The following is a 14,231-nucleotide window of genomic DNA, read 5'->3' as shown; positions in this document are numbered from 1 at the left end:
TTTCTCGTTTAGCGATGAGTGAGTTACCTGCTGACAAGCCATAAGAATAAAAAATATTTCTTATATAGATGGGTTTTTTGATAAAGTAACAATTGTGGAACGTTGCTATTTGTATTTAATTTCGCTACCTTTATATATATATATATATATATATATATATATATATATATATATATATATATATATATATATGTGTGTGTTTGTGTGTATATATATATATATATATATATATATATATATATATATATATATTAGTTATCCACATAGAATACTGTTTCGCTGTTTCACAGCTCATCGGCGCGGTTAGACAAGCAACTACCTCACGCCAGGATCGAAACCCGACCGCTCAGACGGGTAGTGAATTTACAATGTTTTAACATTGTCCAAATCCCTAAGCTCAATTTGTTTACACAAAGAGCATTGCTTAATACGCTAATGGTAATTTGTATATCACTTCCCAGTATGCTTAACTTAAGATAGGGAGCATATATATATATATATATATATATATATATATATATATATATATATATATATATATATATATATATAAGAACAAGTAGATAATAAAACACGCTAAAAAAACTTTGAAAAAGAGTTAAAAACATATTTAATTTGAAAAGGAAACACAAAATAGGTGGATAGTTCTTAAACCTCGGAGTTTCGAAGAAATACTTTCCTTCTCAGCAGAGGGTAGGGATTAGCAAAAAATGGGATCGGATTTTGCTTGCAAAATTATTTAATGATACTACAAGTAAGTCATAGATCTTATTCGGTAAAAAATAGTGAAGCAGAGGGAATAGGGGGAAGAAAAAGGTTATTTCCCGTGAATGGATGATCTGGTGAAGGGTAAAATATCCAATAACAGTAAAATCCCAAAAAGTTGATTAAATTTCCATTTCCACATGTAAAATCCAAATGATTCGCGTTAATGGAAGATGGTTCAAAGTAATCCAAAAGGCAGAATTCCGTGGAATAATTAAAAAAATGGGTGCAAGGAAAAAAGGAATGAGTTAAAATAATATTATTGAGAAAGATAAATTGTGCGTAGAAATGGAGAGAAATTATAAAACACGTCTGTCCAGGCTTATTTAAGAAAAATGAATAAAGAAGAAGAAAAAAAATGAATGATGATTGAGTTATTTTTAGAATAGAAAATGCAATGTCAAAATGACCTGGACATGATGACGTTAAAGTGGCGCCAAATATAAAGCAAATAAAGGGGTCAACTGAAATAGACAAGTTTTTTCTTTGGAATTAAATTATCAGCAGGAGTCATTAAAAGAAGCAAATGAATTGTGAGGAATGATAAGTTAAATACATACATATATATGCATATCCGCATGCATATATATACATACATATACATGAATACATACAATTACACATATATATATATATATATATATATATATATATATATATATATATATATATATATATATACAACATGCACACACATACATACACACGCATATAAGTAAATAAATGTGTAAATAAATAAATAAAGAGTTAAAGGGAAAAATTAAGGGGAGAAGGTGGCCGGTATCTAAAAGTTCTGGAATAAGGCAAGTAAGTGTGTATGTAAATGCACATAGTAAAATATAAGTAAACACACATACAGAATATAAATGTGTAGGTTAATGGACATATTTAATTTATATGAATACTTATACACTAAAACGAAGATTGCAGATGTAAAACCGGCCAAACAAAGAAGAAATAATGAATTACAATTAAAATTACAAAGTTATAAAATGCTAAGAAAGTAATTAGAGAAAACTATAACATTATAGGAAATATATATATATATATATATATATATATATATATATATATATACATATATATATATATATAACTGGAGGGTTAATTTAATAACTATGTAATTTCAAATTTACCATATTTAAATTTGGACTTATGTTTTCAATAGGAGATCAGTTCGTTCTTAGAGTTTATTATATTTCTCCTTTACTATATATATATATATATATATATATATATATATATATATATATATATATGCATGTATATATATAATGCATGTGTGTATTTAGGCAACGTTATTCCATTTAAGCAAACACTGTTGGATAATGTCAACATAAACTTACATGGATAAAATGATTATTATATCATCGAAATCGGTGAAATAGCCCATTTTCCAATCAAATCGATTGATTGCCTGCTCATGTAAGGGACTTCTCGCGATGCACCAGGAGAAAGCTTCATTTGCCTCTCCGATGTGACTTAGTCCACAATACATTGTAGTTTGCATTGCACTGAAGAGAACTTACTTTTGATTTTGTAAAATTATTTTATATATAATGCCTTTAATTAAAGTTTAAAATGCAAAAGTCAAGTACCATGATTCCATTGTGCTTTAAACAGAAACATTTATTTCAAATGCGCCCCTGTTATACCAAAGAACTTACTGTTGATGTTATATGTCGGGCCTTTCGGCTTGTGTGGTACTAAAACTTCTCAAAATGTACTTGTTAAGTTGTGTAAAGTGTTAACTTTGGTCAAAATCGATTGTTCCTTTCTTGATCGAATGATTTCCCTTATCGATACTTATCGAATATATTCCGATACAAAACCTATCTAAAAACACTGCCAGGAACGTAAAGTACCTTTGTGTGATATTTCATCAAAATCGGTTCAGCCGTTTTCGAGTTTATAGGGAACAAACAAAATTTCCTGATACGAATATATATATTCCTCAAATTATCTTTTTTAAAATAATAAATATTTATTGATTTAAACTTCCATCTTTAGATAACCACGTCTAGACACCCGTCTAGCTGAATCCACTGTGAAAATTTTCCCCCACTCTTTATCTGTGCCTAAATCAAAACGTGGATTCCATGAACAAAGCTTCTTTCTTAGAACTGCACGCCTGTGGAACTCTGTTCCGTCTGCTTGCTTCCCACCTGACTATAACTTGGATGTCTTCAAGTTCAACGTTAACAAATTCCTAATGAACCAACCCCTTAAGTAAACACTTTATCAAATCTCCACACTAACGTACTGTACTTGCAATAACCCTTATCCCTGAGTGGCTTCCGGGCCTTGATAAGTGGTGACCACCGTGTAAAAAAAAAATAATAAAATAAAATTAAAAAATAACACTATCACGAGTGTGTTTTTAGGTTTGAGAAAATATAGGCACATTTAAGATGTATAAAATAAAATACGTATTATACACGTTTTAAGCCAAAACAACGCATTATTACAAAATAAACAGACATTTATTTTGTCTGAAATTTATATTGAAATTTATAAATATATTTCGAAGCAAAGCTTCATCTACAGTATGTCTTTGCTTCGAAATATATTTATGAATTTCAATATAAATTTCAAACAAAATAAATATCTGTTTATTTTGTAACAATGCGTTGTTTTGGCTTCAAATGTATATAATACGTATTTTATTTTATTCAAACTCAACCAGGTTTTCTAGGGAACAAAAATCTTAACGTGAATCCCGCGTGACAAAACGCACCGTTCCGAGATTTAAAAAAAAACTACCGTAAAAACAACAAACGGACTTCTACGTTCTGATTTTCTGCTCAACAACAATATGGCAAAAAGAAAGAAAGAAAGACATACTGAAGATGAAGCTTTGCTTCGAAATATATTCATGAATTTCAATATAAATTTCAAACAAAATAAATGTCTGTTTATTTTGTAATAATGCGTTGTTTTGGCTTCAAACGTATATAATACGTATTTTATTTCATTCAAACTCAACCAGCGGTTCTAAGGAACAAAAATTTTAACATTTAAGATGTGTCTTTACAGTAATCGTGATAAAATAACACTTTTATAGTTAATTACTTAGAGATTTATAAAGAATCGAAATCGGTAATTGTATCGGAAGTGGGAATTTAGTACGAAATCGGTAATTGCATCGGAATCGGGAAAAATATTGGAATCGACCCATCACTAATATATATATATATATATATATATATATATATATATATATATATATATATATATATATATATAATATGTTGTTTTGAAAAAAGAAAAACCGAATGAATTTATAAAATAGTGATCAACGTTTCGTCCCTATTACAGAGGACATCCTCAAGATATATATATATATATATATCCTAGCGTAGACCTAATTATCGATGGGTTACCTGACAAAAAACTTGTGTTTATTTTCTTTTTAACTTTATTATTTTTCTTTTTCCTCCTTTTATTTTTGCTTCTTTGTACTTTTTTTATATTTTATAATTTAATTTTTATTAAAAATTTATTGTAAATTTTTTAGATTGCTTTAATTTTTTTTGTTGTTGTTGTTGTTGTTTTTAAATTTCAAGGTTATAAATCTTTTTATATTTTTATAAATAAAACATATCTTTAGTGTTTCATTTCATATATATTGCTTTATATATTTTGGAGTATTTTATGTCTTTCACCCCCCTCCATCAAACCCCCCTAAGCCCATGGAATAATTTCTTTTCAATTGGAATCTCAAAAGTTTTGCCATTTCCAATCTGAATGTTTCCAAAGTTGGTGTTGTCTTTTTACCTTTACTTTTGTATAATGCTGGCCTTTTCTCCTCTTCTGACGAGAAGCATTTAGCTTCGAAATGCCATGGGCTAAAGAGATTTCTCCCTTATTCCACATGTAATCATTATTAATTTGATATTTTAATAAACTCCTATGTAAGCTTACGCGTTATCTTCTTAAGTCTCTCTCTTTTTCTCTCTATCTCTCTCTTTCTCTCTCTCTCTCTCAATATATATATATATATATATATATATATATATATATATATATATATATATATATATAATCCAGATAAGTTTATGTTCACAGGGCATAATCCAGTGATTCCTTACTGTGATCATATGTAAGTGCTCAATAATGGATAGAACCATATATTTATTTTCTAACTAATTGTCACTTAGTTCGTTTTCCGATAGAACTGAAATATGTCTACAAATGTGTAACTTTTTATTTATATGAAATACAGCCAACATATATATGTTGGGGATAGATAGATAGATAGATATTATCGTTACATAAATGTCCCTATCTCTCAACACATATTGTATATACATTATTTATATGGGCTTAATATATATTAGAATGTATGCGATAGAATGTGTTATTAATGCGTGTTAAGAAGTATTTCAACACTTAACTTCAGCCAGACTTCAGCTCACACATAAACGTAACTCGAAACTCAACTGTCTTTATCAGTTTTTTTTTCGTTTTTTTTCTTTTTTTTTTTTTTTTTTTTTTTTTCGAGAAAGTTCGCTTTCACCAAGTTTCCAATCAACATGGAAAACAAAAAAGAAAGAAATGATAATTTTCTTTGGGGCTAATAAAAACATATACACAAGAAGAAAAAAAAGAAACATAAAAGCCAAGAATGCAAGACCTCACATCGAGTAACAAATTAAATATAATAGTAATTCGAGTTATAAAAAGAATTATGGACAAAATGGGACCGGTGTTATAGGCATCGTGTAAAACTGTGGTTAATTGGATTTAGTAGTAAACCAGGACGTATCTATTCTTAAGATGCGTCCAATAAATCTTTTCTTAAGTTTCGTATAATTTTATTCTAGTTGGGGATTGGTCATTTTACCGGATGCCAAACATTCACCCGTTACCTTATACCTTCTAACTGAGAGGCCATTTTAAGATTCTGACCATCCTTTAAGTGCAATTGTTTGTTTCTCTCTTGCGCTTCGTTTACAGGGGATATTTGTCAGATAGTGTGTTTTATTCTTTTTCATGAGACCGGTTTATAAATAAATAATACTGGATTGTTGGAGATCTTCCTAGGATTCCAGTTTCTTTTTATATCGTACATAAGACTTTCGTATTTTGTAAAAATGTCCCTCCTGGCTCTGTTTATCCCAACTTTATTCGGGATATTATCTTCTACTATGCTTGCTTGCGCATCCGCAGTGTTATCCACGAACAGAGAAATTCTGCGGTCAGTATGGACTTCAAGGCTAACTGACAAACTAGAAAGGCAATTCTTCAGAACAGTGGTGGAAGCTGTCCCTGTTTACCGGGCTACAACCTGGACACTCGCCAAAAGATTGGAAATCTAGACGGCACGTACACCCATATGCTACGAACAGTGTTAAATATATCTCACGGGGCAGCAACTTTATGGCAACCTACCTGCCATATTTACTACTATCAGGCAGCGACGTCTACAATTTGCCGATCACTGCTAGAGCTGGTGAGAAATGTATTACTGCTGGAAGATAGGGAAGTCTGTAGAGAGAGTGTCGCATTAGTCCGGGCAAATAGGCCGACTAAAGAGATAGATAGATGGTTGCTTCTTTCTCCTTGTTGCATATCACTCCGTCAGATTTAATAGATCATGTTTAGCGGTGAAATTTTGTCAATCACTTCATCACAAGCAGCCTACTCAATAGCAAGCAATATGGATTTCGTTCTGCAAGATTAACAGCTGATGTACTGACTATAACATCACATAGGATTAGTGACTATTGAAGCCTATGAAGTATTGTCGCACCATTTTTGGAGGTGCCGTTCAAGGTACCCTTTTTGTCTCTATAGAGTACAAAACGGACTTCGATATCAATTGAGTTATGCCCTCTTCTCTTCCCTATCGTCTCTTTCTCAGAGAAGAGACGATGGTAGTCTTACTCTGCTCTGTTGTTATTTTCATCTTCATTAATCACATTCTAACCAATGAAAACCTGAATTTGTCTGATTCCATCTTAAAAATTTATAAGCTATTCGCATTCCTAACGTGAACTGAAATATTATAACAAATACGTTTTATTTGAGATAAATATATGTAATAAAGATATATAATAAATATATGTAAATAGATATATGTAATAGATATATATTATAGATATATGTAATAAATATATGTAATAAAGATATGTAATAAATATATGTAATAAATGTATGTAATAGACATATGTACTAAATATATGTAAAAGATATATGTTATAGATATATGTAATAAATATATATAATACATATACGTCATAAATATATATCATAGATGTATGTAATAAATATATGTTATAGATATATGTAATAAATATATGTAATAGGTATATGTAATAAATGTATATAATAGATATATGTAATAAATATATGTAATAAATATATGTAATAAATATACGTAATAGATATATGTAATAAATATATGTAATAAATATATGTAATAGGTATATGTAATAAATATATATAATAGATATATTTAGTAAATATATATATAAGATATATGTAATAAATATATATTAGATATATGTAATAAATACATGTATAAATATATATATATTAGATATATGTAATAAATATATGTAATAAACATGTAATAAATGTATGTAATAAATATATAATATATATATATGTAATGAATATATATATATTAAATATATGTAATGAATTTATGTAATAAATATGTGTAATAAATATGTGTTATAAATATATGTAATAAATATATATTAGATATATGTAATAAATACATGTATAAATATATATATATTAGATATATGTAATAAATATATGTAATAAACATGTAATAAATGTATGTAATAAATATATAATATATATGTAATGAATATATATATTAAATATATGTAATGAATTTATGTAATAAATATGTGTAATAAATATGTGTTATAAATATATGTAATAAATATATATTAGATATATGTAATAAATACATGTATAAATATATATATATTAGATATATGTAATAAATATATGTAATAAACATGTAATAAATGTATGTAATAAATATATAATATATATATGTAATAAGTATATATATTAAATATATGTAATAAATTTATGTAATAAATATGTGTAATAAATATGTGTTATAAATATATGTAATAAATATGTAATAAATATATATTAGATATATGTAATAAATACATGTATAAATATATATATATATATATATATATTAGATATATGTAATAAATATATGTAATAAATATATATATTAAGTATATGTAATAAATTTATGTAATTAAATATGTAATAGATATATGTAATAAATATATATAATATATATATGTAATAAATATATATATTAAATATATGTAATAAATTTATGTAATAAATATGTGTAATAAATATGTGTTATAAATATATGTAATAATATATGTAATGGATTAAATTTAATTGTCGAAATTTTATTTGAAAATGATTTTTCTATATCAAACAATAGTTAAAACAATGTTCTTCATAAAACTGCCATTAATTATTTTGAAAGTTTCAAATAACTAACCCTCTATTCTTCCATTCTGCAGATATCCTAGCTGTAATCTGTGAACGTATGTACTATGCACTAGATAAAGCAGGGAAGGCTAGGGCAGTAGCCCTAGATATATTTAAGGCATTTGACAGAGTATGGCACAGTGGTCTTCTTATGAAAATCAAACCATATGGTATTACTGCACGAATACGTAACTCTTTACCGCCAGAATCTTTTGATGCAATAAATAATTTTTAATCATGAAACCCACACGTGACAAAAGTTAGAATGCAACTGACGCACAAACATAAACAAACATCTCATTCACTTGTTGAACCATGCATAGACCTGTACTTTGAAGTCCAGTTAGGCTGACAAGTCATAAGAGTTAAAAAAATATTTCTTATATAGATTTTTTTTTTGTTTTTTTTTTAAGACGATTGAAGTATAATCTGTTGGCAAATGATTAACATAATTTAATCATTCTTAAATTAGAGAATACAGGTTGTCCTCGACCGTTGTATCTCAAAATGAATTCGGGTGCGTCTCATGGTTCGATCCCTGGATCTTTATTATTCCTGATATTCATAAATGAGTTCCCTGATAAAATAATCTCCGAGATGGGTGTATTTGCTGATGATACCAAACTCTATAACAGACTTGGGGGAAAAAAAAAGAATGAGCACGTATCCAAGACAATGACGGAAACCTATGGTTGAATGGAGACATAAATGAATGGTAACTAAGCTTTTTTCCTTAAATAATTAGAAGAAACCTTCTCATACACTGATAGTCATGGCTAATGATACATTACCTGAAAGTACTTCTTCAAACTCCTCGGCATATTTGTGGACCATTGCTTTATATATATATATATATATATATATATATATATATATATATATATATATATATATATAATGTGTGTGTATGTATGTGTGTGTGTCATATCATTATTTACAACACCAATATATAAAAGTAAATCAATATCAAAATGGCTGCTATATCCCCCATATTCGACCCGAAACTCTGAAATAATTTTTTTTTCAAACTGCGTCTCAATTACGAAAAAAAAAATATTTTCTGAATATTCTATTAATAAATTTTTCTCTTACGACTTGCTGAAAAAGTAAAAAAAAAAACAAAATATAGAATAGAAAAAAAAATGAAAATATATTTCTATTCAAAATAGTGGCTCATATTTCCCCCTTTTAATAGTCGAGGCTATGACTGATTATTTATTTGTTTTAACTTAAGTGGGGATTGACAGAGCGCAGGAATACTCGTAAAAGTACAGTTTTTTAACCCAAAAAGACTCCATCGAGGCAGAACGTTTCAAAAGAATGGATTAGATAATGTATACTAGCTGGAGAATCGGTTCCAGTTATATTAGCCTTCAAACACACAAAAAAATCACTTTAATAAATAAGAATATTAATCAGTCGTAAGAGAGAATAACTTCGCTTGACAACGTAAGGATGAGCCACAGTTTTATCTGGGTCTCACTTTTCCATAATGTATGACGTATCTCGGAAAACACATTTAGAGAATGACGGTGGCTAAGTAATAACGACAGAGACTGAAATCTTGAGTGTTCCAGTTCGAATCCAATTCGAATCCAATTCCCACCACGGAAATCCGTTCATCAAACTCACACCTGACACTTTGTGTCTAACATCCTGAAAAGGACGTAAATAAAATAACTGGAAATCGATTTATTTTATCCGATTGAAATTTGGTGGTCGAAGCCTCCGCTCAGTTTCGAAAGACAAAGGATACCCATTGTAGGGGGCAGCTGCGCTTGTAATTGTGTGGCAAGGGTTGCGCAATCCTCAACCACACCTCTTCAGAATCGGAACTGCTTGAGTCTAGTGGCAAGGAGATGTCCAGGACGACTGGGAGCAATGCCGAGATAAGCGTAGAGCACATACATCACCTGGAAGTCCCAAATAGTCCCCCATCTAGTACTGGCCAGGCTCATTGTTGCTTAACTTTGGTGATTTGACGGGAACCGGTGAGTCAAACGTGATTATGGCGGTCACTATTGTCAAAAAATATCATCAACTTTGGAAAAGTCGAAAGGTCAAATTTCATCAATATTTCGATCTTAACCGAACTTTTCAAGGTCACTATTCAATGCCAAGGTCATATAAGATGCGAGTCTTTATTACATCAAGTAGCGAATCTTTACGATGAAATTATCGCCAAATAAGCGGCTTTCATTTTTCCGTGAACTTGGCCTATATATCTTTAGATCAAATTAGCTCTGCGTTAGATCATAACGCATATTTTGACCAACGTTTTTCGAGACAATTGATCAAGCGAGGTAGACGTTATCCTGTACAAAACAAACATAACGACAAACCAACAAACTCGTCCGAAAACATAACCTCCTTTAGCGGAAATAAATATCTTACAATGGTGAAAAAATACGTATTACTGTCATTTGATTCCTCCTATAATTCTGCTCAAAGAAAATGGTTTGATCTTGGTATAGGGCTTTGTTTCCAATTGTATCTCTGGACAGATAGAGAGGTATACAGAAAGACATACTTACTGAGATGCCGCATTTATATCGTAGATTTGTTTCATAGCCAAAGACGACGACGAAGAAGAAGACGAAGAAAAAGAAGTTTGATAAGCGTACAACACATGTTAAGGATGCTTTATGACAGATTTAGTGTCATTCTGCTTTGGAGTCTAGAAATGATTTTGTTTAGTATCAACAGTTCAGTATTAGCAGTATATTTTGTTGCTGATTTTATAATTAAATATTCGGTATTAGCATCTCTTTCCTAGGTACTATGACATTAGTAGTATTAGTATAGATAGTTATCCTCTTATATACTTCAATCTGTTTCTTAACGATGGTGTGTGTGAGATTTGGTGCGATTCTGTCAGATATATTTGAAGCCTACAAACGATTAATGGTTTGGTTTTTGTAGCAGCAGTAGCAGTAGTAGTAGTAGTAGTAGTAGTAGCAGTAGCAGTACAAAGCCCACTTCGTATGTACCCCTGGGATTCAAAGATGCTTCATGGCACGGTTGGTTCAAATCTACCGAGCACATTTGGGGCATATAAGTAACCAACGGACGAACATAAACAGAAATTTATTACTAATGAAGTATTTGGCTGCCTAAAGCCGAAACTATATTATTACTTCAAGTGGTGCACTATTGTGCTGTTTTAATGTTCATTTTAGTTTGCTATAGTATTTTAAACTAATATACTTTTAATGCACAATTAAATAGGTGTGTCTGTTGTCGTTATACTATCCTCCCAAGCATTACCTCTTCATTTAGATAGGTCGTGTTGTCGCGATATGCCAAATAATCACCTCCATTTTAGTAAATAAACACTCGATGGCAGAAACAATGATCGACACGTTACGATCATGCGTGCTAACGACTTCCGTTTTGTTTTATTCACAATCAAGTGAACACACACATAATACTTGACTTTTCACAACTAAACAAAAATAACAAACTTTTAATTTCGAACCAAAATAAATATAAGCAAAGTCAATAAACATCTAAAACATTTTTGACTATAAGAAGTTTGGTCAAGAACATAAAAGAAGCGCTTTTTCGGCAATAAAAATCTCTAAACCTCCCGAATTGCAACTGTGTCGCACCTAGTCAAGTCGTCCGAGTTCAGCAGTCGAAGGGTCTCAGTAGTAGTTTAAACAGCCTTTTGGATGGATGACTATCTCCAAACTATTATTGCGATTCAAACAGCCCTTTTCAGGAGTAATTACATGGTAAACTTCAGTCTTCACTACAGCCTGTCTTCTAAGACTACCCTCTACAACTAACGAACTCTGGCTCATTCCAACAGCTCCAGCTCCAGCTCACTGCTGTAGCTTCCAGGACTTCTTGCAGCTACTGATTTCAAGTACCCACTGACGTCCAGCTATCTGTTCCAGTGCCCACTGACTCCCAACTTCTATTTTCCAGAGCCGACTAATGTCTAGCTATCTGTTCCGGTGCCCACTGACGACCAGCTACCTGTTTGAAAGTCCATTGACGTCCAGGCACCTTATTCCAGTGTCGACTGATATTCATTTACCGGATTCCAGTGCCTGATCCTCTCTCGCTCTGGCTGCTCCTGGATACAACAATTTACCACTTCGTTTTGTTTTTGGTTTCTTTTTTCTTTTTTCTTTTTTTTTTTTTTTTTTTGTAAATAATTTATTGTCTTTAAGTGATCATCAGTGTTTGTCATTCTTCTTTACTATTGCTGTTAACCTTTTTTCCTCTGTTACTTGTACGGTCGATTGGCACCTTAACACTTTTGGCTCACTGCAACAGATATAAGATTGTTCATCATGATATGACCCTCCCAAGCATTACCTCCTTTTAGGGGGTTTAGTGTTACGAGGTGCCTTCAATAAGTTTCCAAACATTTTTGTAGAGGTATTCAAAACTGTCTTAGACTCTTAAAAATTCGATATGTTATCATGCCTGGCCAATTGTTTATGGTTTCAGGTTCAAATAACCAGCTACAGCAGGAATTGGAATACACCCTACTAAAGCCTGATTGTCACAGCTGGTGAATTTAAAAAAATTCAATCTGGATGTAAATACACTTTAGAAGAACGATATGCAATAAAATTCTGTTTTAAATTTGGAAAAAAAAAGCCACAGAAACGTATGGAATGCTTCAGACTGTTTTTGGACCATCTTGAATGAATTCAGCATTAGTTTTTGAGTGACATAAGAAAGTAAAGGAACGCAGAGAGTTTGTGGCGGATGATGAGAGATGTGGGAGCAGCATGGAAATCAGAACACCAGAGTTGATTGGTCAAATAAATAATTTCATGGATAAGGACCGTTATATGTCTATAGTCGTGTGCGCAGTTTGATGTCAGTATGAAACTACACATGCAATAATTCGCGACGAATTGAAGATGTGGACGATTTGCACGAATTTTGTTCCAGAGGTTCAGTCCACAACTCCATCCTTGTCACAGACTATTTGACCAAGATGGCATCAAGACAGTTCCTCATCCTCCCTATAGTTCAGATTTTGCTTCCTATGACTTTTGGTTATTCTCTACGCTCAAGAAAAATCTTGGAGGCTGTTGTTATGAGAAAAATTGAGGAAATGAAAGATGCTGTGACAAGGGTCATTGATTCGCTCACACAAGAGGACTTCTATGAGACCTTCCACAAGTTGTTCGAACAGTACAACAAATGCATTGCAGCCGGGGGAGATTACTTTGAAAAGGACTAAAGTTTCACGTGTGTATTATCAATAAAAGTGGCCATACACCCACTTAGGACGATATGTACGTTCTTTTATTAAAAGTTTATACAAAACTTATTCAAGTTACTTGTCAACTTTAACATTATTAATCCGATAAAGTAGCAGTAATTGAGGTCCTATCTGCCCCTTTTTCTCGGACCTTTGTCTCTAATCAGAAGGAGTGAAGCTGTGTAGTCCGTGCACCGTGCGCTGCTGAGATACCCGTGGCTTATTGTGAGGTCAGGATAGGGATTTGATCGTGGGGCGGAACCCATGTATCGCGATACCCTAAAAAAGGAACCCGTATATCAATTCATTTGTCAAACGAAAACTTAATAGTCCAATTAGAAGAGTTGAATGCGAAAACTCTTCCTGTAATCAGACGGTTTTTGACGGGTTTTCTTCAATTTTAACTGGTCGTATTGACAGCCAGAGAGAGAGAGAGAGAGAGAAAGGAAGAGAGGAGGGAGACGCAAGATAAGGCAGAATAATGTTTCCTAAAAAGGCGGTGCCTCGTTCCTATTTACTTACCTCTCCGCGAGGGCAAAGTTAGACACAAGGTTATTATTTTTATGTTGGTAAATCTTACTCCTTGTATATTGGACACTCGGGATTATCACATAAATAACAAAAATATCTCAATCTAAAAGCAATTAAACGCAATAAATTGAAGGATTCGTTGACTAATAATTACTATTTTACAAAGACTTAAGATGAAATAATCGATCTATACTTTTTCTTAAGGATTTTA

The sequence above is a fragment of the Euprymna scolopes genome, chromosome 15 (genome assembly GCF_053919585.1).
Source record: "Euprymna scolopes isolate OS-2025 chromosome 15, ASM5391958v1, whole genome shotgun sequence".
Lineage (NCBI taxonomy): Eukaryota > Metazoa > Mollusca > Cephalopoda > Sepiida > Sepiolidae > Euprymna > Euprymna scolopes.
The sequence above is the reverse complement of the archived record's forward strand: the minus strand, read 5'-3'. Positions refer to the sequence as shown.